This window comes from Oncorhynchus mykiss, chromosome 21 (assembly GCF_057628025.1).
Source record: "Oncorhynchus mykiss isolate SJ-2025 chromosome 21, ASM5762802v1, whole genome shotgun sequence".
NCBI classification, from domain to species: Eukaryota; Metazoa; Chordata; class Actinopteri; order Salmoniformes; family Salmonidae; genus Oncorhynchus; species Oncorhynchus mykiss.
Genome location: NC_143042.1, coordinates 43195531 through 43221500, shown reverse-complemented (window position 1 = coordinate 43221500; position 25970 = coordinate 43195531). Strand labels below are relative to the sequence as shown.

Sequence of the window (25970 nt, the reverse complement as noted above, 5' to 3'; positions counted from 1 at the left end):
TTGAGATATTTTGTAGTCACGTTGCGCTAGTTGGAACCTGTGTTTTTCTGGATCAAACGCGCCAAATAAATTGACATTTTGGATATATATCGACGGAATTAATCGAACAAAAGGACCATTTGTGATGTTTATGGGACATATCGGAGTGCCAACAGAAGAAGCTCGTCAAAGGTAAGGCATGATTTATATTTTTATTTCTGCGTTTTGATTTGCGCCTGCAGGGTTGAAATATGTTTTCTCTCATTGTTTACGGAGGTGCTACTCTCAGATAATAGCATCGTTTGCTTTTGCCAAAAAGCCTTTTTGAAATCTGACATGTTGGCTGGATTCACAACACGTGTAGCTTTAATTTGGTATCTTACATGTGTGATTTCATGAAAGTTTGATTTTTATAGTAATTTATTTGAATTTGGTGCTCTGCATTTTCTCTGGCTTTTGGCCAGGTGGGACATCCACATATCCCAGAGTGGTTAAGTAAAGATGATTAACTGGGACTTCAATTCGTTAAAGAAGAGAAGGGAGTTCACCGGAGTGTTCCTTTTGGGTGTGTACATTCAGAATTTCAACAAACACATTTTTTTTCAAATTTTGCAAAATAATGCTGCTGCGGATCTGAGGTCATTTCTTATTATGACGTCTCGACCAAGGCACAACATTCGCAACTGTTGGTACTGGTGCAATTTATCAATAATACCACGGGGAGTAACTCCGGCACCTGAGCGTAACTTGTGTGGAGGTGTAAGGATGATTTCCATGCATATATTTTTGATTAATGACATGCCGACATTCCTGTCAAGTCCAGTGCCGTTTAGCGCTGCCAAGTAAGAAAATATGGTGTTTCCCTGTGGTGGATAAAAATAAAGTATTATATTACTAACAATAAATTCCTCAGAGCGAATGCATTGTTTGTTTGCATTTGTAATTAACCCTTTACACTCGTGGAAATGGTCCTCTATGAATAGGGCTAAATTGAAATGTTTCGAACAGAAGAAATATGAGAAGCATATGCATAACCATGGTAGCAATTGAAAGAAAAAAGTTTGGAGATTATGGGAACATTTTTAGACCAAAGGTGAGGACACAACAGTTCACCTGACACAAGACTGAATCCAAACATTACACTGTTGATTTTATGTGCATTTTACATTTACTTTACTTTCTCCAACGTGTGCAAATTTCCTCAGTAATGACAATGCACTTTAATGACACAAGGAAAGAGCCTTCAAATATTAGATGCTTTTTTTGAGCTATCCTAGCTGTGCCATTGAGGAACTAAAACAAGCATGTTTGTAGTTTTTTGTTTGGAACACAGCCCTGCATCCCCACCCTCACACAATTACTGTTGTTTACGCATTCCAAACATGGCCCATTATAAATCACAGTCTGGGTCAAGTGGGCATCATTTGAAAGCTTTTTATTCTGCCAAAATACAATCTTAGTCTTAGCACTTCAGAGACAAAGATAGTAATGTTGGTGTGCATAGAATGGAGTCATGAGTGCGTTCAGATGCGTGACCCGCGGTCGAGAGAGCATGAAACATTAGCTAACTTTACATGTCAGTTACAATACTAGCTCAGCACAGCGAATAAACCCTAGTTTATTTGTTTTATTTTAAGTTAAATAGCACTTACCTTGCCAGCTACATCAGTCAACTAAAGAGTAGCCAGTTTCTGCTCTGCTTGCTTTTACAACTCGGTGAAAGAGCGCAAAACATACACACTGAACTATGCTCAATTCTCCCGTGCTGGTCCAGCCAGTCTTCCATAAGCTTTGCATTCACACAGCCTGTCAGCCCGCTCTGTGTTGTCCACACAGTCATAAATCCAGCAGGCTGTACACTCCAAACAGACTACCCGACTGCTTGGAGGTGTCCGCATGGTCCTAAAGCACACCTTTGCCTCTTTTTGAATGACATTTCAATGATAAAACTGGGGGGGACAAAAATGTATTTTCAAAATGTAGGGGGGGGGGGGGCATGACCCTCTTGTCCCCAGTGAAAGTTGCATCCCTGCTTGTAACTTGAACTCAAGAGTGTGTTTTTTGCTTATATGACATCAAATATGTATTTTTTATAATCCTCTCATCTTTCAGAACACATCGAGTCCTCTTGATTTTATTTCATTTAACCATTGTTCTGACAGGGAGTCATGCTGGGACCAGGGTCTCTTTTACAGATGAGCCTTGTATACTCATCAATACGCCTCAATATACATTATACACAGTAATGTGCACATCAATATACACATCAATACATGAAACACAAAACACAATCATAGAAAACAAACACAATTCAGCCTTTTGAATTGCCCTAGAGGCACAAATTCATCCAATTTTAGAGAGCCTTGGAGATTATTCCACAAGCAAAAAAACAAAAAAGCAGATTTACCTATCTCGGCACATTTACAGCATCCCCCTCAACAACAAAACATGCAAAAGTAGCCTAATTAGCAGAAGGGATGGGGTCATCTTGTTGCGTGTGCCGCTCAACATTGGAACGGCTGTCAGTTGAATCCCACACAGAGCTGTAAAGCCGAGTCCCTGAGCTCTGATGTCATGTATAGCATGTTACTGTACAGCCACTGGATTCCAATTTAGGCGCTTATCAGAGGCCATATCTGCCGTTTTCAACCTGTATATGGGGTTGAGTGTAAAGGGATACTGCCCTGTACTGTATAAGAAATGAATAATGATAAAAGCTTTAATGATAGTGTTTTATTCATAGCCTTTTTAATTCAACAATTGGCAGCCCTAAGTGTTTGAATTTAACAGTAGAGAGACTGAAAGAGTGACTGCCTCTAAAAAAAACTGAATCCCTTTGAAAATGGCCTGCGGCATCGATATGATTCGGAAATATTTTATCCAGTGTCAAAATGTACCATTAAGTGTAAATAGGATAATTTGGGTCATAAAGTCAGTCCCGTCAACAATAATTTGGAACCTCAGTGCATCACAACGAGTAAATTAAGGTTGTTGTGGATACAATTATCAAAGTTGTACATACACATAAATACACACATATATATATATATATATATATGTGTGTATTTATGTGTATGTACAGTTGAAGTAGGAAGTTTACATACACTTGTTGGAGTCATTAAAACTTGTTTTTCAACCACTCCACAAATTTCTTGTTAACAAACTATAGTGATGTCATGGCTTTAGAAGCTTCTGATAGGCTAATTGACATCATTTGAGTCAATTGGAGGTGTACCTGTGGATGTATTTCAAGGCCTAACTTCAAACTCAGTGCCTCTTTGCTTGACATCATGGGACAATCAAAAGAAATCATCCAAGACCTTATACTTCAAATCAAATCAAATGTATTTATATAGCCCTTCGTACATCAGCTGATATCTCAAAGTGCTGTACAGAAACCCAGCCTAAAACCCCAAACAGCAAGCAATGCAGGTGTAGAAGCACGGTGGCTAGGAAAAACTCCCTAGAAAGGCCAAAACCTAGGAAGAAACCTAGAGAGGAACCAGGCTATGTGGGGTGGCCAGTCCTCTTCTGGCTGTGCCGGGTGGAGATTATAACACAACATAGCCAAGATGTTCAAATGTTCATAAATGACCAGCATGGTCGAATAATAATAAGGCAGAACAGTTGAAACTGTAGCAGCAGCACTGCCAGGTGGACTGGAGACAGCAAGGAGTCATCATGTCAGGTAGTCCCGGGGCATGGTCCTGGGGCTCAGGTCCTCCGAGAGAGAGAAAGAAAGAGAGAAAGAGAGAATTAGAGAGAGCACACTTAAATTCACACAGGACACCGAATAGGACAGGAGAAGTACTCCAGATATAACAAACTGACCATAGCCCCCCGACACATAAACTACTGCAGCATAAATACTGGAGGCTGAGACAGGAGGGGTCAGGAGACACTGTGGCCCCATCCGAGGACACCCCCGGACAGGGCCAAACAGGAAGGATATAACCTCACCCACTTTGCCAAACCACAGCCCCCACACCACTAGAGATATATCTTCAACCACCAACTTACCATCCAGAGACAAGGCTGAGTATAGCCCACAAAGATCTCCGCCACGGCACAACCCAAGGGGGGGCGCCAACCCAGACAGGATGACCACATCAGTGAATCAACCCACTCAGGTGACGCACCCCTTCCAGGGACGGTATGAGAGAGCCCCAGTAAGCCAGTGACTCAGCCCCTGTAATAGGGTTAGAGGCAGAGAATCCCAGTGGAAAGAGGGGAACCGGCCAGGCAGAGACAGCAAGGGCGGTTCGTTGCTCCAGAGCCTTTCCGTTCACCTCCCCACTCCTGGGCCAGAGATGAGTCTTCAGTAAAGACTTAAAGGTTGAGACTAAGTTTGCGTCTCTGACATGGGTAGGCAGACCGTTCCATAAAAATGGAGCTCTATAGGAGAAAGCCCTGCCTCCAGCTGTTTGCTTAGAAATTCTAGGGACAATTAGGAGACCTGCGTCTTGTGACCGTAGCGTACGTGTAGGTATGTACGGCAAGACCAAATCAGAGAGATAGGTAGGAGCAAGCCCATGTAATGCTTTGTAGGTTAGCAGTAAAACCTTGAAATCAACCCTTGCTTTGACAGGAAGCCAGTGTAGGGAGGCTAGCACTGGAGTAATATGATACATTTTTTTGGTTCTAGTCAGGATTCTAGCATCCGTATTTAGCACTAACTGAAGTTTATTTAGTGCTTTATCCGGGTAGCCGGAAAGTAGAGCATTGCAGTAGTCTAACCTAGAAGTGACAAAAGCATGGATACATTTTTTTGCATCATTTTTGGACAGAAAATGTCTGATTTTTGCAATGTTACGTAGATGGAAAAAAGCTGTCCTTGAAATGGTCTTGATATGTTCTTCAAAAGAGAGATCAGGGTCCAGAGTAACGCCGAGGACCTTCACAGTTTTATTTGAGACGACTGTACAGCCATTAAGATTAATTGTCAGATTCAACAGAAGATCTCTTTGTTTCTTGGGACCTAGAACAAGCATCTCTGTTTTGTCCGAGTTTAAAAGTAGAACATTTGCAGCCATCCCCTTCCATATGTCTGAAACACATGCTTCTAGCGAGGGCAATTTTGGGGCTTCACCATGTTTCATTGAAATGTACAGCTGTGTGTCATCCGCATAGCAGTGAAAGTTAACATTATGTTTTTGAATGATATCCCCAAGAGGTAAAATATATAGTGAAAACAATAATGGTCCTAAAACGGAACCTTGAGGAACACCGAAATTTACAGTTGATTTGTCAGACGACAAACCATTCACAGAGACACACTGATATCTTTCCGACAGATAAGATCTAAACCAGGCCAGAACTTGTCCGTGTAGACCAATTTGGGTTTCCAATCTCTCCAAAAGAATGTGGTGATCGATGGTATCAAAAGCAGCACTAAGGTCTAGGAGCACGAGAACAGATGCAGAGCCTCGGTCTGATGCCATTAAAAGGTAATTTACCACCTTCACAAGTGCAGTCTCAGTGCTATGATGGGGTCTAAAACCAGACTGAAGCATTTCGTATACATTGTTTGTCTTCAGGAAGGCAGTGAGTTGCTGCGCCACAGCCTTTTCTAACATTTTTGAGAGGAATGGAAGATTCGATATAGGCTGATAGTTTTTTATATTTTCTGGGTCAAGGTTTGGCTTTTTCAAGAGAGGCTTTATTACTTTATTACTGCTTTATTACTTGGGAGCAATTTCCAAATACCACGTTCATCTGTACAAACAATAGTACGCAAGTATAAACACCATGGGACCAGGCAGCCGTCACACCGCTCAGAAAGGAGAAGCGTTCTGTCTCTTAGAGATGATCGTACTTTGGTGCGAGAAGTGCAAATCAATCCCAGAACAACCACAAAGGATCTTGTGAAGATGCTAGAGGAAACAGGTACAAAAGTATCTATATCCACAGTAAAACGAGTCCTATATTGACATAACCTGAAAGGCTGCTCAGCAAGGAAGAAGCCACTGCTCCAAAACCGCCACTAAAAAGCCAGACTACAGTTTGCAACTGGACATGGGGACAAATATCGTACTTTTTGGAGAAATGTCCTCTGGTCTGATGAAACAAAAATAGAACTGGCCATAATGACCATCATTATGTTTGGAGTGAAAAGGGGGAGGCTTGCAAGCCGAAGAACACCATCCCAACCGTGAAGCACGGGGTGGCAGCATCATGTTGTGGGGGTGCTTGCTGCTTTGCTGACTGGTGCATTTCACAAAATAGATGGCATCATGAGGCAGGAAAATTATGTGGATATATTGAAGCAACATCTCAAGACATCAGTTATAGCTTGGTCGCAAATGGGTCTTCCAAATGGACAGTGACACCAATCATACTTCCAAAGTTGTGGCAAAATGGCTTAAGGACAACAAAGTCAAGGTATTGGAGTGGCATCACAAAGCCCTGACCTCAATCCAATAGAAAATTTGTGGGCAGAACTGAAAAAGTGTGTGCGCACAAGGAGGCCTACAAACCTGACTGAGTTACACCAGCTCTGTCAGGAGGAATGGGCCAAAATTCACAAAACTTATTGTGGGAAGCTTGTGGAAGGCTACCCAAAATGTTTGACCCAAGTTAAACAATTTAACTTCTTATAGCTGCAACCCCGTTAACGGGAGCGATATGACAATAGCCAGTGAAAGTGCAGGGCGCCAATTTCAAAACATCAAAAATCTCAAACTTAAAATTCCTCAAACATACATATCTCATACCATGTTATGAATGTGATGAAATAAATAAAAGCTGAAATAAATCATTCTCTCTACTATTATTCTGACATTCCACATTCTTAAAATAATGCGGTGATCCTAACTTACCTAAAACAGGGGCTTTTACTAGGATTGAATGTCAGGAATTGTGCAAAACTGAGTTTAAATGTATTTGGCTAAGGTGTTTGTAAACTTCCGACTTCAACTGTATGTATGTGTATATACAGTACCAGTCAAAGTTTTTAATTTGTTTTTACTATCTTCTAAATTGTAGAATAAATGTGGAGACATCAAAACTATGAAATAACACATATGGAATCTTGGAGTAAACAAAAAAAGTGTTTAACAAATCAAAATGTTATATTTGAGATTCTTCTAAGTTACCACCCTTTACCTTGATGACACTTTCGCATACTGGTTATCTGGTTACCAGAGAGACGGCCTGATTCACTGACTAAGTGTCTTGTCGGGAGATCCCTTTAATTTTGTGAGATCGCAAAATAGAACTTCTACAATCAAGACAGGATAACCAAATTGCTTCAGAAGATAATAAACCACGTTTCTTGTAGTTTATTTTTTCTCAACTTGTTTCTATGACTCTCTAGTATGTCAAGCTAGCTTACAGAGTAACTATAGCTAACTATCCAGCTAGCATTGTAGCCATGGATTGCGGACCTTCCATTGTTTAGCTAGCTGGTTGATGTTTTCCTTTTGTCACCAGAGCAGATGAAAGCAACCTCATTAGCTTTTTCACTTTTTTTAAGGGGGAAATTCACCATAACAATTTTTGTGCAACTGACTTAAAATTAAGGAAACTTTAAAAGAAAAGATAAGGGGAAAATTCACTTAAAGTGTTTTATGGAACCAGGCCCAGGTACTCAACACATCCACTGTGTGGGACTGAGGGTGATTACTAATAAACCAGTACGGTATTTGTATTCTACGCATCACTGATGACCTCTGCCTCAACTCTGCCTATTTCTACCGATGGACTGTAGATGCTTTTGCCAGACGCCAGCATCGGTCGTTAGATGGGGAGACCATCATTGAGTAGGTTTTATATGACCTGTTCAAACGTCAACATTGTGCCTTTTTGTGTGTCAGATATTACCTAGCCTAATTGCCATTGGCAATAGAACAGAGACTGTGTGTATGTGTTCACAGAAACATGTATGGAGCCAGCACATGGAGACTTGCAAGATGATGTGATGTGATTAAGTCCAGACTGACAGACGGGCTTGACACTGATGTCTCTGAATTGAGTGAGACCTGGCACTCTACATTAAAATTTGACTGGTCACAACTTTACTTGTGTTGTTTACATTTGAAAGTTATCAAAACACTTCGTTTTGAATATCTACATATTACTCTGTAGGCTACTGGCCTATTCAAAGCTTCCTCTGGCATCTCAACATCTCTGTAGTTATTGAACTCAACCTGTAGAAGGTTTGGTTGTTGTGATTGAGTGAGGGGAAACAGATGAGGGCAAGGTTCGGACAGACGGGAAAGGAAAGGGGGATACCTAGTAATTTATCTCTCTGAATCAGAGAGGCGTGGGGTGCTGCCTTAATCAACATCCACGTCTTCGGCGCCTGGGGAACAGTTGGTTAACTGCCTTAACCAAGGGCAGAATGATGGATTTTTACATTGTGAGCTCGGGGATTCGATCCAGCAACCTTCCGGTTACTGGCCCAACGCTCCAGCCACTAGGATACTACTAGGACACACCCAAGAAACACCCACATCGAAACCACACCCCCAAGCCAACTCACATTTGGCTTCTGTCATAGCTGCCAGGATTTCATGAAGAGAAAGCCAAAAAACAAGGCCAAATCAGTGGGTGCAGTGCCCCTTTATATCTTTCTTTCACTAGAATAAAAATATGAGAGCAACTTGTTTTGACTGATCCAGCTCCAGACACAACACAAGGCAAACAATGTTTTTCCAGCATCAGATGCCTTTACGCCGGTTACATTGCATTCGAGGCCACCCCTTATAACACGAATTTCCCCAGAGGTCCTCCTCTCTTTGTGCCCCACACGAGCATCTCCCAGTCTAGAGCACACAACATGAAATTAAACGATTCTGAAGAATTCCAATCATAACATCAGACTTTTGTGCAATGGTGATTCGTGGGAGGAGATAGAGGCGAGAGAGTGAGTGAAAAAAATGAAGGAATAAAGAAAGCAAGCAAGAGAGAGGGAGGGGGGAAGAACAGAAGAGAGGATAAAGAAAGAAAGAAAGGCCTTGCCGGGTTCCTCATAAGAAATATTAAAGGAGAAATGGCACCTGGTCTGAGGGGAAATCAGCACTGCCTTCAGCTGGATTACTCCTGGCACAATCCGGACACAGTCTTGTTTGATGTCCCCCGCCCATCCGTCTTGTATGTAGTCTTTTATCTCACTCTAAAGTAATATAGTCTTCACTGCAATTCAATAATGGCCCAGCCGAGCCTGTCAGCCTGCGTTTGCCCGTTATCTCACAAAGGCCTGTCCACTCCTGCCACCAGCCACCGGCGTGTGTGTGTAGTTGTTCTGTATCCGTGAGTGCGTGTGTGTGTGAGTGAGTGGGAGGGAGTGTGTGCATGTGATGCATTCTCTGCTGTGTGCCTTGTGTGGCAGGGGGAGGGAGACAGACAGACCATTTATATTTATCCATCTGTGTATTTGTGTGTGTTTTGACTGATTATCCCTCCTGAGATCTAAATTAAGAAATAGTGTGAGTGACAGATCCTGAAGGAGTGTCTGTGTGTGTGTGTGTGTGTGTGTGTGTGTGTGTGTGTGTGTGTGTGTGTGTGTGTGTGTGTGTGTGTGTGTGTGTGTGTGTGTGTGTGTGTGTGTGTGTGTGTGTGTGTGTGTGTGTGTGTGTGTGTGTGTATGCGCGCATTTGTGTGTCCATTGGCCCCATTGTAAGTGGGGGTTGTAACTCATTTCCTAATTGGATGAGGAGAACAGATAAACTCCAGCCTGAACCCCAACCATCTAGTCCGACAGATCCCTGGGAACCAGAGCAATTTACAGAGAGACTGACAGCCGTGATGCTCTTTGAGCTCTTGTACTGCTCAACACTCAGAGAAGAGCTGAGCTGGTGCCCAGACAATGGAGTGGCTTCACTCTCTCTCCAAATTGGATAGATGGACGGATAGACAGATTGACTGACAGACAAACAGACTGAGGTGGATGGGTGGATGAAGGGTGGGTGGGTGTATGGATGAAGGATGGATGGATGGGTGATGGGAGGAATAAAGAATGGGTGGGTGGATGAAGGGTGGGTGGGTGGATGAAGACTGGATGGATGAGTGAAGAGAGGATGGGTGAGTGAAGGGTGGGTGGGTGAAGGGTGGATGAAGGATAGATGGGTGGGGGATGGATGGATGAATGAATGAAGTTTTGATGGGTGGGTGATGGGTGGCTGATGGGTGGGTGGGTGAAGTGTGGATGGATGGGTGGATGAAGGATAGATGGGTGGGGGGTGGATGGATGGATGGATGAAGGGTTGATGGGTGGATTAAGGGTTGATGGGTGGGTGAAGGGTGGATGGGTGGGTGATGGGTGGGTAGGCCGATGATGGGTGGATGTATAGAAGTAAATATGAATAGATATAATAGATAGATGGATACCGATAGATAGATACTCAAGTCCTTTTGTTCACCCGACCTAGAATACCTCACAATTAAATGCAATCCGTATTACCCCCCTGAGAGAATTCTCTTCGGTTATAGTCATGGTATATTCCTCCCCAAGCCAATACCACGACGGCCCTTAAATAACTTTACTGGGCTTTCTGCAAACTGGAAACCACATATGCTGATATATTGGAGCTAGGGATTTGGTACGGCAACTGCACCACCCCCAACCGCAGGGCTCTCCAGAGGGTGGTGCGGTCTGCCCCAACACATCACCAGGGGCAAACTACCTGCCCTCCAGGACACCTACAGCACCCGATGTCACAGGAAGGCCAAAAAGATAATCAAGGACAACAACCACCCGAGCCACTGCCTGTTCACCACACTATCATCCAGAAGGCGAGGTCAGTACAGGTGCATCAAAGCTGGGACCGAGAGACTGAAAAATAGCTTCTCCCTCAAGGCCATCAAACTGTTAAATAGCCATTACCAGCACATTAGAGGCTGCTGCCCTATATACATATACTTCAAATCACTGGCCACTTTAATAATGGAACACCAATCACTTTAATAATGTTTACACATTTTGCATTACTCATCTCATATGTATATACTGTATTCTATCCTACTCTACTGTATCTTAGTCTATGCCGCTCTGACATTGCTCACCCAAATATTTATATAATTCTTAATTCCATTCCTTTACTTTAGATTTGTGTATATTGTGTGTATTGTTGTGACATTGTTAGATATCACTTGTTAGATATTACTACACTGTTGGAGATGCACCTGCAATAACATCTGCTAAACACATGTTCGTGACAAATCAAATGTGATTTGACGGTAGGATGAGTAATACATTCTTTACGTCATGAAGGTGTGCTGCTGGTAGCCGTGTTCAGCTCGCGTTTGGTGGTGGATGCATCTGCATAGGCAGATTTACCTAGAAGTCATGGGGCATGAGGCAACCGAGCACATTCTGAGCATGCTAATCTGTGAACGCAGAGGCCTCTACCCCCAAATCACCCATAACATTCAAATGAATCACCTGATGGTAATGGCAGGAAAAGGCATACGAAGACATTTTTATACGGGCCTGCTTTTTGTCGCGGGGGGGGGGGGGGGGGGGGGGGGGGACACCCATCAGGTTGTGGTTTGCTATATTAAGACGTTTGTTTAATTCCCACGCCTCTTTGCCGCCCATGTAAATGTTGGGACAAACGCAGAATTTTCTTAATCCATTAAAGGCAATGGGAAGCCACATTGTGTCCATTAATTTACCAGTTATGATCAGGGATTACACGCTGTGGTGGAAAAAGTATAAAGTAAAGATGATACCTTAATAGAAAATGTCACCCAGTAAAATACTACTTGAGTAAAAGTCTTAAAGTATTTCGTTTTAAACATACTTAAGTATCAAAAATAAATGCAATTGATAAAATATACTTAAGTATCAATAGTAAAAGTATATGTTTCAAATTCCTCATATCAAGCAAACAGACAGCATCGTGTTCTTGTTTTTAAAATGTACGAATAGCAAGGGGCACACAACATTCAGACATCATTTACAAACAAAGCATTTGTGTTTAGTGAGTTCGCCTGATCAGAAGTTGTAGGGATGACCAGGGATGTTCTCTTGAAAGTCCGTGAATTTGAGCATATTCCTGTCATGCTAAACATTAAAAATGTAATGTGTACATTTAGGTGCCAGGGAAAATGTATGAAGTAAAAAGTAAATGATTTTCTTTTGGAATGTAGTGAAGTAAAAGTTGTCAAAAATATAAATAGTCAAGTTAAAAACAGATATCCCCAAAAACGACTTAAGTAGTACTTTAAAGTACTTTTACTGAAGTACTTTACACCACTGATAACTAGACTGGAGGAAAGGCTCTCAAGCATCTTTTTTTGCTCTTCTTTCCTCCCTGGCAGTGACATCAGAACATCAGAAGATGAATCAGTAAATCATAATCATGAAGAGAGGATATTCTTGTTCTGACTTGGAGCAGAGAAGTTCTGACTTGGAGAAGAGGGTTGTGGAGTTAGAATCGAGCGTTCGGTTTTCCCCACCGATTTAAACGCTTTGCCCGTAATGCTGTCTACAGTGGCAAGCTGGGAGGAAGCTGAACACTCGCATGCTGTTTCATCTGCAAGGAACCCTTCATCTTACCCAATGTTCTACTACAACTACAGTAACGAGCACACCTATCAATTCCCAACATTGGCCCTCTCTCAATCCTTTCCTCAATTCCTCACGTCCTTTCTCCTCGCCTCCTTTTTCTAAACACACGGGAGAAAAAGGATTGCAGGGCTGTACCTTAGACCTTCTCCTCCAACAACTTTCAGAATGAGCCGAGGAGACGGGATGCGAGTAATTGAGGGGAGACTATTTGAGACAGAGCCATTGGATTTATAGGTGACACGCTGCTCGTTCGTTAGTAGCCACTATCCTTCCTTCAAATGTTAATCTCACCACCTGCAGTCTGATCTGAAATGCTTTCCCCTTTATATACAATATACAAAGACATTGGACATCTATATGTGTCCTCAACATTGTTGGTCATACAGATGGTAAATCCCATCTATGTCTCCTGTTGTTATTCCAGCAGTGCGTTATGTTATTTCCTAAACATGTCAGCATTATTAACTGTGCTTTACACGGAGCGGCCATATGTGCACGGCGTGACGTGTGGGAAAGGGGGTTTCCCATTGGATGCACTAGCGCTAGCATCTGCATGGGGAAATGCGACAAAAACGCCCCACTGGTACCGGGTGCTCAGAGGGGTCAGCTAGACTTAATTGCAATGGGAACATGTGTGGCTACTCCAGGCTGGTGGGTATGCTAGAGCTAAGCCTATAGCCGCTCCATAAGGGGGCCTGCCATCTGTCGCTAGCTACCTCAGAGCCGCAGAGACAAGGGAGTCCCATTTGGGCTCAATATAAACAAGAATTACATAAATGTAATATGAAACCATGATACACCTGATACGTTGGAATGTATGTCACATCCTTCAGTTCTGGTGTGTCCGTGCAGGGTCAACTGATGAGAGGTCATACTGTTGCATTCCGTGTAGATGCTGAGTAGTTCTATATTCTAGAAATGTCAAATGTCTGAATATTGCAGCCTCTGTGTTGAGCTTGGTGCTATCCCGGGTCCTTAGGATGTCCCTTAGCCCGTACCTAACCCTAACCTTAACCATGACCATTTAACATTTCAACGTCAATGGTGTGATGTCAGAGTTGGATGCCCCAAGGTACCCGGATAGCAAGGACCGTTTTTTACATTTTTTTTTAACACTGCCTATCGAAATAATAATTGCTTTTGAAGTGTCATATCGGGTGGACATGTGTAACACTGAGTTGCCATTTCAGAGCACCTCTTTGTGAAGTACTATGATTACCGGAAAGTACTGTTACCTGAGGGCAGGTGGGTATGAATTCTACCCTTAGTTTCATCTTCCAAATTGAGACAATTAATACATCCTCCCTCAACTTTTGGGATTGCTTTTTTTTAAATAGCCCCTTGTTTCTTTGTACTACAGAGCTGTTATAGTTTGTCTTCCCTCTGGGCCGAAGGACATGTGAGTTTTGTTAGCGTTAATTGCCGTCTGTTTGATCATTAACAGTGGCACCGCTTTAATGTACTCTACGTTCCTTCTGCTCTCATTTCACAGGGCTTCTAAAGATGCATACTCCCTCCCTACACTGACCCCTTTTTACCCTTGCCCCAGTGCATGCATGCACGAACACGTGCATTAGCCGGGCACAAACACACAAACAAACAAGCACACACACACACACACACACTTCCAATCTCTCTCTCTCTCGCTCACACACTTTATCTAGCATATACACTCTCTTACATTCTCTCTCTCAAACAATGTTACACACACAATCACAGATACGCACACACTCACAGACACACACACAATCACAGACACATACTCACAAGACAATTGACTTGAAAGGGGACAGATTCCAGCCACACAGTACACACGTGTGTGAGTCTCGTCCGCTTTTAAAATGGAAGTGGCATGACTTGAGTGGCATAGGCAGGGGACTCAGAGCTCTTACAGGATGAGAGCTCCCGTACCCTGCGCGCTCGCTGAATATTCCCATCCAAGCTGGACCAGGCCAACCCAGGCCAAATCAAACTAGGATGAACTATAGGCTCAGCATCCTTTTTTGTGTACGGACCTTCACTCGTCCGAATGAGGTCAAACAGAATAGCACCCAGTGGAGGGTAACACTAAATGATTGTGAGTGCATTAATCTGGGCCTTTCCCTCTGTAGTCAGCGACGCCTTTTCTATTCCCCTTCTCCTTCAACGGTTGTTGCTTTTGGTCGCAGACAGGACAACACTATGGATGGACTGATAATCCAGAAGTACACCACTGCCAAGTCCCATCCCTGGCCTCGTCCCTGAAAGCTTACGCGTTTGACACTCCTGGAGTCTATTTTTACACCTGGAACAACTGCCTGACCCCTCGTCATTAAGGCTGATGACTGATAGGCTGCTGCGCTGGCAGCCGCTGACCATACGTGATGCAACCACCGACCTTGGGGTCTGGACCAGGGAAGCAGCAGCAGCTTTTCTAAATAAAGGAAAGGGCTGTGGTTGAGCCGCCGCGGTTTAAATCAGCTGCTTAGTTTCCCCTTCGGCATTTGCAACGCACCCAGTGATGGAATCGTGGAGACGGGCCTGGCCAAGCAGTGTGTTTGTTTGTGTGTATCTCTATATCGGTGACTCGTACAGGAGCAGGTATGCAGGAGGTCCTCATTGATATGCTATGCTGAGTCATCTGATCTGTACACTTTCCTTTGTCGCTTTATGCAAAGCCGTGAAGACAAAGAATATGCCCGACTGCCCAAACGGACTCCGATGAGGAAGCTATAAGCTACAGAAACTAATGTGCTAATGCCTTTGTGTGAATTTGGGAGGGTGAAAATGAAGGCCTTCATTCACTTCCCTCCTCCTACATTTGTGTATTTCCCTGGCTGTCCATAAAAAGACAGTCATTGGAGAGCCTGCATTGATTTCTCGACATATATAGTGATAAAACGTGCTCCTTGCTCTTCCGACCCTTAACTGCCCAATTTGATGGCCCCTGATTTGGCAGGGCCATGGAGGAAGTGTAAATAGAGCTGCAGAGGGCGGGGGTAGTGGTGGTGGAGGGCATTCTCTCTATTAAAAACCCACACAGCCAGGAAGTGTAGAGGACGGGGGAGCTGCCTCAAGGACTCAAGTTCAACCGAAAACTGAGAGGGAAGGAAAAAAAGCAGTCAGAATGAAGCAAGCAAACGGGATGTTACACTGCTGGCATAAAAGTTGTCCAACTGCTTTACTGCAGTTTCTGAGAGAAAATGACAGCGCAGTATGCAATGATGCTTCCTGTAATGGTAATACCCCTCTTTAACCCCGTGCACCCAATCAACATGTAGTCAAATCACTACAAGTACAGATAAATAATCTTCATTTGATCACCTTGCGATGCAGGAAATGTAAAACTTGCAGTGTATTTGAGGTTTAAAAAGGCTTCTGAAATTTGTAAATTCCACATTTGAGCACTACCAGCATCAAGTACAACCTTTTTTGTTGTTGTTTGTCTTGTAACTATGTCATACTTCTAAACGACGTTTGAAAGCAATGTATGTTTCCAGTCTGATGAAGATGTATTTGAAGAAAAATCTGTTTCTTTAAAAAACGATCCGAGTCTGTAGCCTCCCCTAGTCATTAACAAAGCATTGTCCAGGCCACTTTATCATGATCTATGAATCTCTGATTTTGATGCAATAGAAAACCAATCACGCAGCGCGACTCCAGGCGAAGCATTCGTCATCATGTCTTTGACACCGGAGAAGAATTGGGTCATTCTTTTAAATTAAAACCGCTCATTTGTAAATATACACTTGCAGACAAAATACATACTCCTCTCTTATTTTGATGTATGAAAGAATAAAGCGGCGGCGCTCTGTGATTTGTGGCAGGGCGAAATGCTGGAGCCCTCGCGCCGCACCCAGGCGAGGGGTTAGGGGAGCGAACGCCGATGATCGAGCACTTTGCCTCGAGGTTAGCGTTTGAAAATTCATATTCTTCTATTATGATTATTTCAGAGTCGTCGCGCGTCGTTCGCAATGTCGTAGGGCTCATTGGTGGGCTGGTTCAAAAATACTTGGAAATATCGACTCGTTTTCTCTCTTTCTTTCTCAATGTAACTTTACTCCTGCAGTTATAGCCTTGTCTTCCATTGCAGGAGTTGCAAGTGTGGAATACAAACTGCATCTGGAGTGAGTTCAATAATCCAAAGTTTGTTCCCACTTTAGTTCAATGAAGTTTGCACTCCTCACCTATGGATTTTATACCAACCATCAGATGCATGGCTCATTTAACAGACCTTGAGCACCTACACAAATGATGCTGTTTCAAGTAAGGAGATATAATGCTTGGGTTGGATGGCGTCCAGCCAGCCTTTCTGATATCAAGCCACCATTTTGAAGAAGACGTGTAGATTTACAGAGTTACATGACTATCAGTTCAATAATACAAATGTAACATATTCACAACTGTCACGCCCTGACCTTAGAGATCCTTTTAATTCTCTATTTGGTTAGGTCAGGGTGTGACTAGGGTGGGAAATCTATGTTTTCTATTTCTTTGTTGGCCTGGTATGCTTCCCAATCAGAGGCAGTCTATCGTTGTCTCTGATTGGGGATCATATTTAGGCAGCCTTTTTTCCCACCTGTCGTTTGTGGGATCTTGTTTTTGTGTAGCTGCCTGTGAGCAGCCCAGAACATCACATTTCGTCTGTATTGTTTTTTGGCGAGTTTCATATTTATGAAACATGTGGAACTCTGAGTGCGCTGCGCCTTGGTCCATTCATTCAGACGACCGTGACAACAAGACAATGTAAATCCCTTAATTGATTTAGAATTCTCCCCGATGACATTTATTTTGTCTTCATATTATATGACGTAAGTGTATTTATTCAAAGATTCACACACAAGGTTTTACCATGGAACCTTGTTTGTCCTTACTTCTTCAATAGCTATTGGCATATCAGCACACATGTCCGTTTCTTTCAGATCAAATTCATCTTGACCCCCTGTTTTAACGCGAGCATGGAGCTAATCCGGCGTTCCAAACCCAACAAGAAGTAATCTGGTTATATCAGATCGATCAATGTCTCACAAGCCGGCATCGACATTACCACTGTCTTATTGTGTGAAGGAACGGGCCCACGAACGCCAGATCGCCGTGACAGTGTCTCAATACCAATGAGAATGGCAAGTCTTTAAAGAGCCACAAAGCCTCTGTCTCAGTGGATGGTCTCCGGGGAACCACACACTTAGCGCATCATCACAATAGGTAAAACTCACATAGGGCGGGATTAAAAAACAACAACTATTTCCTGCTTGGATAATTACCCCTATAGTTGCAAGCACTTTGCTAAATCTATAAGAACTAAGAGATTCTCCTTCAGGTTAGCTGGTAGGGAATGTGGTAGTCATAGTTGTAGGCCTCACTATTAGCGTCTGTGGTGGGAACGACTGAGTAAGAAAGGGGGAGATGAAGGTATGTCGGTGGCGGCCAACGTATGGGGCCATGAGTACAGGTACAGTATGTTGGGGTTAGCGACGGAATGCTAATCGGCCTCGGGCGCTGAGCTGGAGCGAATCAACTCCTCAGAGCGGCTCATGGTCCGGCTTGACAGTAAACCACAACCCTTCCTCCCCTCCCTCGTCAAACACACACTCACATCTCACTGCACACAGGAGAGGGAGAGGCTGTAAATGACAGAGAGAGAGAGAGAGATAAAAAGAGAGGGCGTGAAAGAGGGACATTGGCAGTAAGGGAGGGTATATAGGAGGAGAGCAAGGTAGGTAGAGAGAGAGGGCTTCAAATACAGAGGAAAATCTGCAAAAGAGGGGTAGCGAGTACTAGTGACTTTGAGCGCTTGGGCAAAATATTTAACCACAGACTGGTTTTCCAATACAACTGTACACATTCACACCTCAGACTCATCGTCATCCAAGATAGAGTCAAAAATATCCTCCTTCTGCAAACATAGCACTCTCGGGTGACGAGGCACAACGACTGCACGCCTCAAAGCCCCATGTTTGCTGGGAACAAGGTGAGGCGTGTCAGTGGGAGACACAGAGGCCTCGTGAGTCAGGATGCGGCGCTGCGACAACGACACCGCGATCAATTAGAGAGATTGTGGCGCTCAGGTGACGGTTGTATACTCGTCCGCGATGACACCGAACGTCCCCCTGGAAAGGCACCTGGCAGGAATGTTAAAGAGTGCAAGCAGACGTACACACCCAAAGACAGCTATACACAAACACACACCAGTGGAGGCTGCTGAGGGGAGGACGGCTCCTAATAATGGCTGGAATGGAGTCAATGGAATGGTATCAAACACATGGTTTTCATGTGGCTGATACCATTCCAATGACTCCATTCCAGCCATTGTTATGAGCCGTCCTCCCCTCCGCAGCCTCCCCTGACACACACTCTCTCACACACATACCAACACACACACAAACACACACACACAGGTCTCAAGGATCATTGACGCCCCGGAACGTGTAGTACCTGAGCACACCTCAGCTCCCAAACTCACCTCCCAGGTGCCCCTTGTGTTATTGAGAGGGGATGTTGGTTCAGCATGCTGATGTAAGCAGAGCCTTAAAGAGCCAATGGAAGTAATCTGTTTGTGCGTGTGTTATTGTCTTTGTGTGTGTGTCATTGTCTTTCAGTGCGTGTGTGTAAGCGTACATTTATTCCCAGCCAGGTCGCCCGTGATTCAAGTCAGTATTCCACGTCCATCCATGTCTAAGGACGTCGGGAGATCACGTGAAAACTGGCCACTAGGGGCAACAGTAAGCGCTGTTACCTTCAAGTAGACTTCGGCTTTGCTCGGGTGTTGTGGATGGGCTTAAGCGTCAACCTCTAAGCATTTGCTTCCAAAGGTTGCAAGTTCAAATCCAGTGGCAGCAATAGTAATATGTTTTTTTGTATTTCTGTTTTAAGCCTATCCCAAACCTTAACCCTTACCTTAACCATTCAGAGTTCATGCCTAACCTTAACCACTCAGAGTCAATGCCTAAACATAACCTTAAACACTTCGAAATCTGACGTTTGCAACAACTTTGGAATTTAACGATGAATGTCTAATTCTTTTTTTTTTTTTTTCTCCCCAATTTCGTGGTATCCAATTGTTGTAGTAGCTACTATCTTGTCTCATCGCTACAACTCCCGCACGGGCTCGGGAGAGACGGAGGTTGAAAGTCATGCGTCCTCCGATACACAACCCAACCAAGCCGCACTGCTTCTTAACACAGCGCACATCCAACCCGGAAGCCAGCCGCACCAATGCGCCGGAGGAAACACCGTGCACCTGGCCACCTTGGCTAGCGTACACTGCGCCCAGCCCGCCACAGGAGTCGCTGGTGCGCGATGAGACAAGGACACCCCTACCGACCAAGCCCTCCCTAACCCGGGCGACGCTAAGCCAATTGTGCGTCGCCCCACGGACCTCCCGGTCGCGGCCGGTTACGTCAGAGCCAGGTACTCTGATGGCACAGCTGGCGCTGCAGTACAGCGCCCTTAACCACTGCGCCACCCGGGAGGCCTGAATGTCTAATTCTGACGTGAGACAGTTAGAGCTGGTACTTAATTCCACTGACAAACTCATATTGTAAATGAGTTTTCATCTGAATAGTATAACTGTGATTGGTTAGCATGACTGCATGCTCTTCGTTGTAGTAAGTATGCAGCTTCACTTCATAAGGTCTTGGCTGTGTATTGCTTTAGTTCCTCTGGAATAAGATCCTTGAGATGAGCATCTTATGCGATGCAATATTAAAATGCTTTAATGCTCAATGGATAATCCATACTTATACAATACTTATACAATTCCCTTTGCCAGTGTATAATGAAGTCTAACTCATACAGAACTTGCCATGTTGGAGTAGGATTTTATTACTTGGCAAACTGCACGGCTCAGGTTGTATTGGAAATATAGTAAACCTCCTGAGAGATGCTGGGGTTGGGTTAAATGCGGAAGACACATTTCAGTTGAATACATTCAGTTGTGCAACTGACTAGGTATCCACCTTCCCCTTTCCCTTTCTCTTTCTGTGGTTGCGTCCCAAATTGCTTTTGACCAGAGCCCAAGAGCCTCTGGTGATGAGTAGTGCACTATGTAGGGAATAAGGTGTCATTTGGGACTCATCAGTGTTTGTTACCCCACTGCTCTGAGGACTCAGGATGATGCATAGACTCTGACACTTTAACAGATGAACAGATTGAAGGTGCTCCAAGGACTCTGCTGTTCAATATAACTAGGAGAGGGATGGGATGGGGTGTGTGGAGGGGAAAGGGGGGTCTTGGTGTTAGTGATTGTTTATGTGGGATTGCATTGCCTGGTTGTGTACAAAACATTGAGTGTACAAAACATTAGGAACACCTGCTCTTTCCATGTGTCATAGCTCTCCTATAAAGATCTGACGGATCAGGTTACAGTGGTTCCGCTCTACAGCGCCCTCTCTCTCCCTCAGAGGTGCAGAGGTGTGGGGTGGGGGGCGCTTTATGGTGGTCGTAAAATACTCTGCTTCTGGGCTCTGTAGTATTTGAGATTGGAATGTGACTGTGGAACACAGAGAGACACTTGGACATCAAAAGGTTGAATCATTGAACAGTATTTCTGTATTCCAAGCAGTCGGGGTGGTCCGTGGACACTTAAGGAACAGTCATGTTGAGTTTGTTTCATTTGGTGACCTCATGGAGGACAGGAGACACACTACTGTTTCTTTCTTTGTATACACTTCTCAATTATGGGGTTGCATCTGAATGTATCAAATAAATGATTATGCATAAGAGTACTTTTGGAAAGATAACAATGTGATCTTAGTCTTCTAAATGAGAATTGTTTTTCATAGTAACTTATGATCAGTCAGTGGCCCCGCCCCCATGAGGACAGACATTACACGGTGTCATGGAACACCCCCTTATCAACTACTCCTGTATAAAACCACCCATGACAAATTTTACATTAGACCAGAAAACATGGAAACTGTCGCTACATGTTGAAATGGTTGGCAACTCTACCAAAGGACAAGAACAGAGAACGTGGAGATCATTCCCACGTTGAAGTGGCTAAGAAATCTACAAACTAAAGAGCAATTATTCAGGCTGCAGCTGTTTAAGTACTTTAGTCTGGTAAACGTAACCAGTCAAATGATCGAATGGTACTCTGACGTATCCATTATAACAAGCTACGAAATACTTTGATCTCTGGTGGACAAACCAGAGACTTTCTGTTGACTGACTATCCAGCAAACAGAACGGCGACCGCAGAGAGGGACAGCAAAGGCATACACTCGTAAATATGTCAATTTAATTTTTTTCTTCGAATGAGCGGTTGTTCCTCTTCAAAGTATTAGCATTAGCACCAGCTGTCCCCACCCCTTTCCTTTGTCTACCAAGCCTTCATATCGGTTTTGTCCACTAGGGACTTTTCCTTGTGTCATGTTAGTAATCAATGTATGACCTTCTGTGTGTGTGTGTGTTTATGTAATTCTGTGATTGATTAGTTAGTTAGTAAATAAATAATTAAGCCAATTTGTACATCGCTGATTCATGATTTATTATGCTAGGGTTTGTGACATTCGGGAATGAGTCTGATGAGGTAATAATACATTAATAGAAGACTCTAATCGATAAGATAATAAAGTATCTTAAGAGTTATATTCGGAAATTGCAACTCTATAAACAACATTTTCCCATGGTGCCCCGACTTCCTAGTTCATTTCTATTCCGTGATTAGTTTAATTGCGGAATAATTACACATATAGAACTGATTTGATAATATAACAGTCATAACATTTAATGGCAGCAAACATTACGACACATGACACATGACATTGTATCTGTTTCAAGTCGGTGCGCTGTTCGTGTTTCTTGTTTTGTTCATGTTAGTTTATTTATGAAATGTATTCACTCCCTGAGCTTGCTTCCCAGCGCACTCTTTACAGATCTCTTATTGATGTCACTTGTTAAATCCACTTTAATCAATGTCGATGAAGGGGAGGAGACGGGTTAAAGAAGGATTTTTAAGCCTTGAGACATGGTTTGTGTACGTGTCACATTCAGAGGGTGAATGGGAAATACAAAACACTGAAGTACCTTTGAACGGGGTATGGCAGTAGGTGCCAGCCGCAGCTGTTTGAGTGTGTCAAGAAATGCCACGCTGCTGGGTTTGCTCAACAGTTTCCCGTGTGTATTAATAATGGTCCACCACCCAAAGGACATCCAGCTAACTTGACACAACTGTAGAAAGCATTGGAGTCAATATGGGCCAGCATCCCTGAGGAACGCTTTTGACACCTTGTAGTCCATGAATGAATCAGGGCTGTTCTTAGGGCAAAAGGGGGTGCGACTCAATATTAGGAAGGTGTTCCTAATGTGTTGTACATTCAATGTACAGTATGTGCTGTTTTCCAATATGTTCCTGCATGTTTTAATGTTTCTATAACTATCTATTTACGAACATATAAGGGGAAGTGTGTGTGTGTGTGTGTGTGTGTGTGTGTGTGTGTGTGTGTGTGTGTGTGCGTGTGCGTGCGTGCGTGCGTGCGTGCGCGTGTGTGCGTGCGTGCGTGCGTGTGTGTGTGTGCGTGCGTGCGTGTGTGTGTGAAAGTGCCAGTACAGCCTCAAAAGCCACAGCTTCCTCATGAAGTGTGTGTGCATAGCAGGGGGCCAAGCAGCATGTCTGTGTGAGTGTGTCCCCAGATCTGTGTCCTTCACTCCCAGGCCCCGGCCGTTCTCACTTTGATTTCTTAAGTGCTTTGTTTTATTAGGCACTCTGGATGCATTTGATATGTGTGTGTGTGTGTGCGTGCAGCAGGGCACAGGCCTGGATCACTCTTTAGTCTCTCGCACACCGCAGGGCCTATAGGGTAGTAGTGCACCAGGAGTAGGGTGCCATTTGGGATGCAGACTATGCCTTCTCTGTGCCATTTGAGTCCATTTAGAAAGTGAATTGAATTGAAGACATTGTCCATTTCAAATGAAGATGTTATGCAGGTCATACATTTTTTGCCTAAATATTGAGTGAAAATTATTATTATTTTTTAATCATAATTTAATTTAAGCAAGTCAGTTAAGAAAAAAATATTATTGACAATGACGGCCTACCCCAGACGACGCTGGGCCAATTGTGCGCCACCCTATGGGACTACCTATCACAACAGGATGTGATACAGCCTGGATTTGAACCAGGGACTGTAGTGACACCTCTTGCACTTAGTTGCAGTGCCTTAGAACTCTGCGCCACTCGGGAGAACCAATCAGTTAACTGATCCAAAACAATAGATCTCAATAGTTATTGTTCAATTCAAAATCAAAGTTCAGCCTCACTGCACAGCTAACACTCCATATCGCTTCCTCTGACAAGTCACGAATCAAGGTGGTATGTCACTATGGGATAATAATGATGACTGAACCCTGTGAATTTGTATTCTGAATTTCGTGGTCGAACATTAAGATTGGTGGTTGCATGTAAGATTCGCAAATATAATTTGGCAAGCTTGTATCATGGTGTGTGAAAAATGTAGCAACGGTCGCAAACTTGTGACATTTGAACACATTCAATAAGATAAGCAAGCATAACTTATTTTCAGAATTGAAGTGCATACACCTCCACCTACTGTACTGGAGTGTGAGGCCATTCACGACCGACCTACATTATGTTCTTAGATGTAATGATACAACACTGGGAAAAAGGAAAAGAAAAATGACCCTATCACCTATTAGTCCCCTTTATAAACCCACCACCCATTCCACTATTTAACCCTACCTAGTCTTACTCCAGACCAACGGCCCCTGCAGCTGTTCTACAGCAAATCCTCATAATACCAAGTCCTTCTCTGCCACTGCCACCACAACCTCTATCTGCTGTGACTTTCCATCCATTACTGCAGTACACTTAACAACCGTGGCTATAAATGCTAAAAATCCCACCTTACTGAAGCACATATTCTTTCCATCACTCTCTCTTGATCTCTGCCTACTCACAGACATCCTCGCAGGATCCCTCACCCTGTACCCATCTTCCTCTACCTCGCTCCACTGCTTCGGCATATGACACTTTCTGTGTTGCTCTGGCAACCTCAATCTGCCTTTCTCTCACCGGACACCTCTGATCCCCAGCTCCTTGATCACCCCCACCCCTAACACACATAACCTTCTTCACTGATATCACACATTCCTTCGTCTCATGCCCTCCTGCACACTTCTCACGTTTAGGCATCTCCCTCCTACACACTGGTGCAATATGCCCATAACCTAAAACACCTAAAACATCGTAATATTTTCGGAACATAAGCTCTCCTGGGATAACTGACACGTCCTACCGTGACCTTATCTGGTAACGATTCTGCATCCAAACTCAGCGTGACAGATAATGTCTTCTCCGTTTCCCTCTACATCTCATCAAGAGGCAGGGTTTACAGACACAAGGAATCTTCCATTTCAACAGCTCCTCCTCAACACTTAATGCCACCCCCGATATCACTCCTTTCAATGGCGCCCTGCTCCAGAGAGCAAAGCATGTCACAATTCTTGTCCCTAATGTCGTCATACGGAGCGCCCTCTCCCTCTGTGTGTAAGAAACAGAATAAATCACGAGTCCACTTCGAGTTACCTTCACCAACTCAACAATCTCCAACCTCTACTCCACCCAACCTGAGACCACATGTGGATCAACCAAACAGCAAGGATCCATTCTCTGAACTAACTCTCTGTCAGAGAGACTGATGAGAGGGTTTGGCAGGAGGCCCTGGGCCAATGGGGGGTCAGGGGTGAGGGCTTAGAGTCAGAGGGAGTGTGAGCAAACTTACAGACATTCAGATACAACTTGAACCCCAGAGTAAGGCTACCACCCAACCAAAATGCTTCAAACGCTTGTCCATTGCAGCTGTTTGGTCAGGGAAAACACTGTTCTACGTTTTTAATTGGTTGATCGATAGTCTTTGAACTTTTCTGACAGCACAACATAAACCTACATTTCCTCCCAACACACACCTTCTAAACCATTGAGTTGTTGCGCCTTTTACGCATCCATTAGTCTGATTTGGAAGGCACCCTTATAGTCCTAAATAACCATCAACGTAAACGTTAACTCTCGTGCTTCCTCTCTTTCAAGTGCATTCAGTGCCCCTGTCCATCTCTCTACAGGTGTTACAGGGAGAATTCTCCAAGGACCTCCAGAGCCTTCTGACCAACTGCCTGCGATCTCTCCAGACCACGGAGAAGTAAGCTCCTAGCTGGTGGCATTCACTTCACGCACGGTTGTCTCTGTGTGAATGCATACCTCGTATTATCCAGGGCCACTGATTGGATTTACTGTGCTCACTCAAACTCATGCTATCTCCTCCCTCTAAAAGTGTCCCAGACAAACGAACATATGTCCATCCCTCTGTCGCCAGGCGAGTCTGCTGGGCCATGGAACTCTAGAGCAGCACATAAAAAAACCTGCCACACTGTTGTCAGCAATCAGCAGACAGTTCCCAGAGGAAGAATGCAACTAGACTTTTCAATGGCCAAATGTGGGGGATGACCACCAAATAAAATAATGTTTTGTTAAGTTGTGTTA

At 43.9% G+C, this 25970-nt stretch overlaps 1 pseudogene; it reads left to right on the top strand.

Moving 5' to 3' along the window:
* The window catches only part of LOC149973251 (uncharacterized), a 98218-nt pseudogene extending 72585 nt beyond the window's left edge, over positions 1-25633 (top strand).
* The last annotated feature ends 337 nt before the right edge of the window (positions 25634-25970 follow it).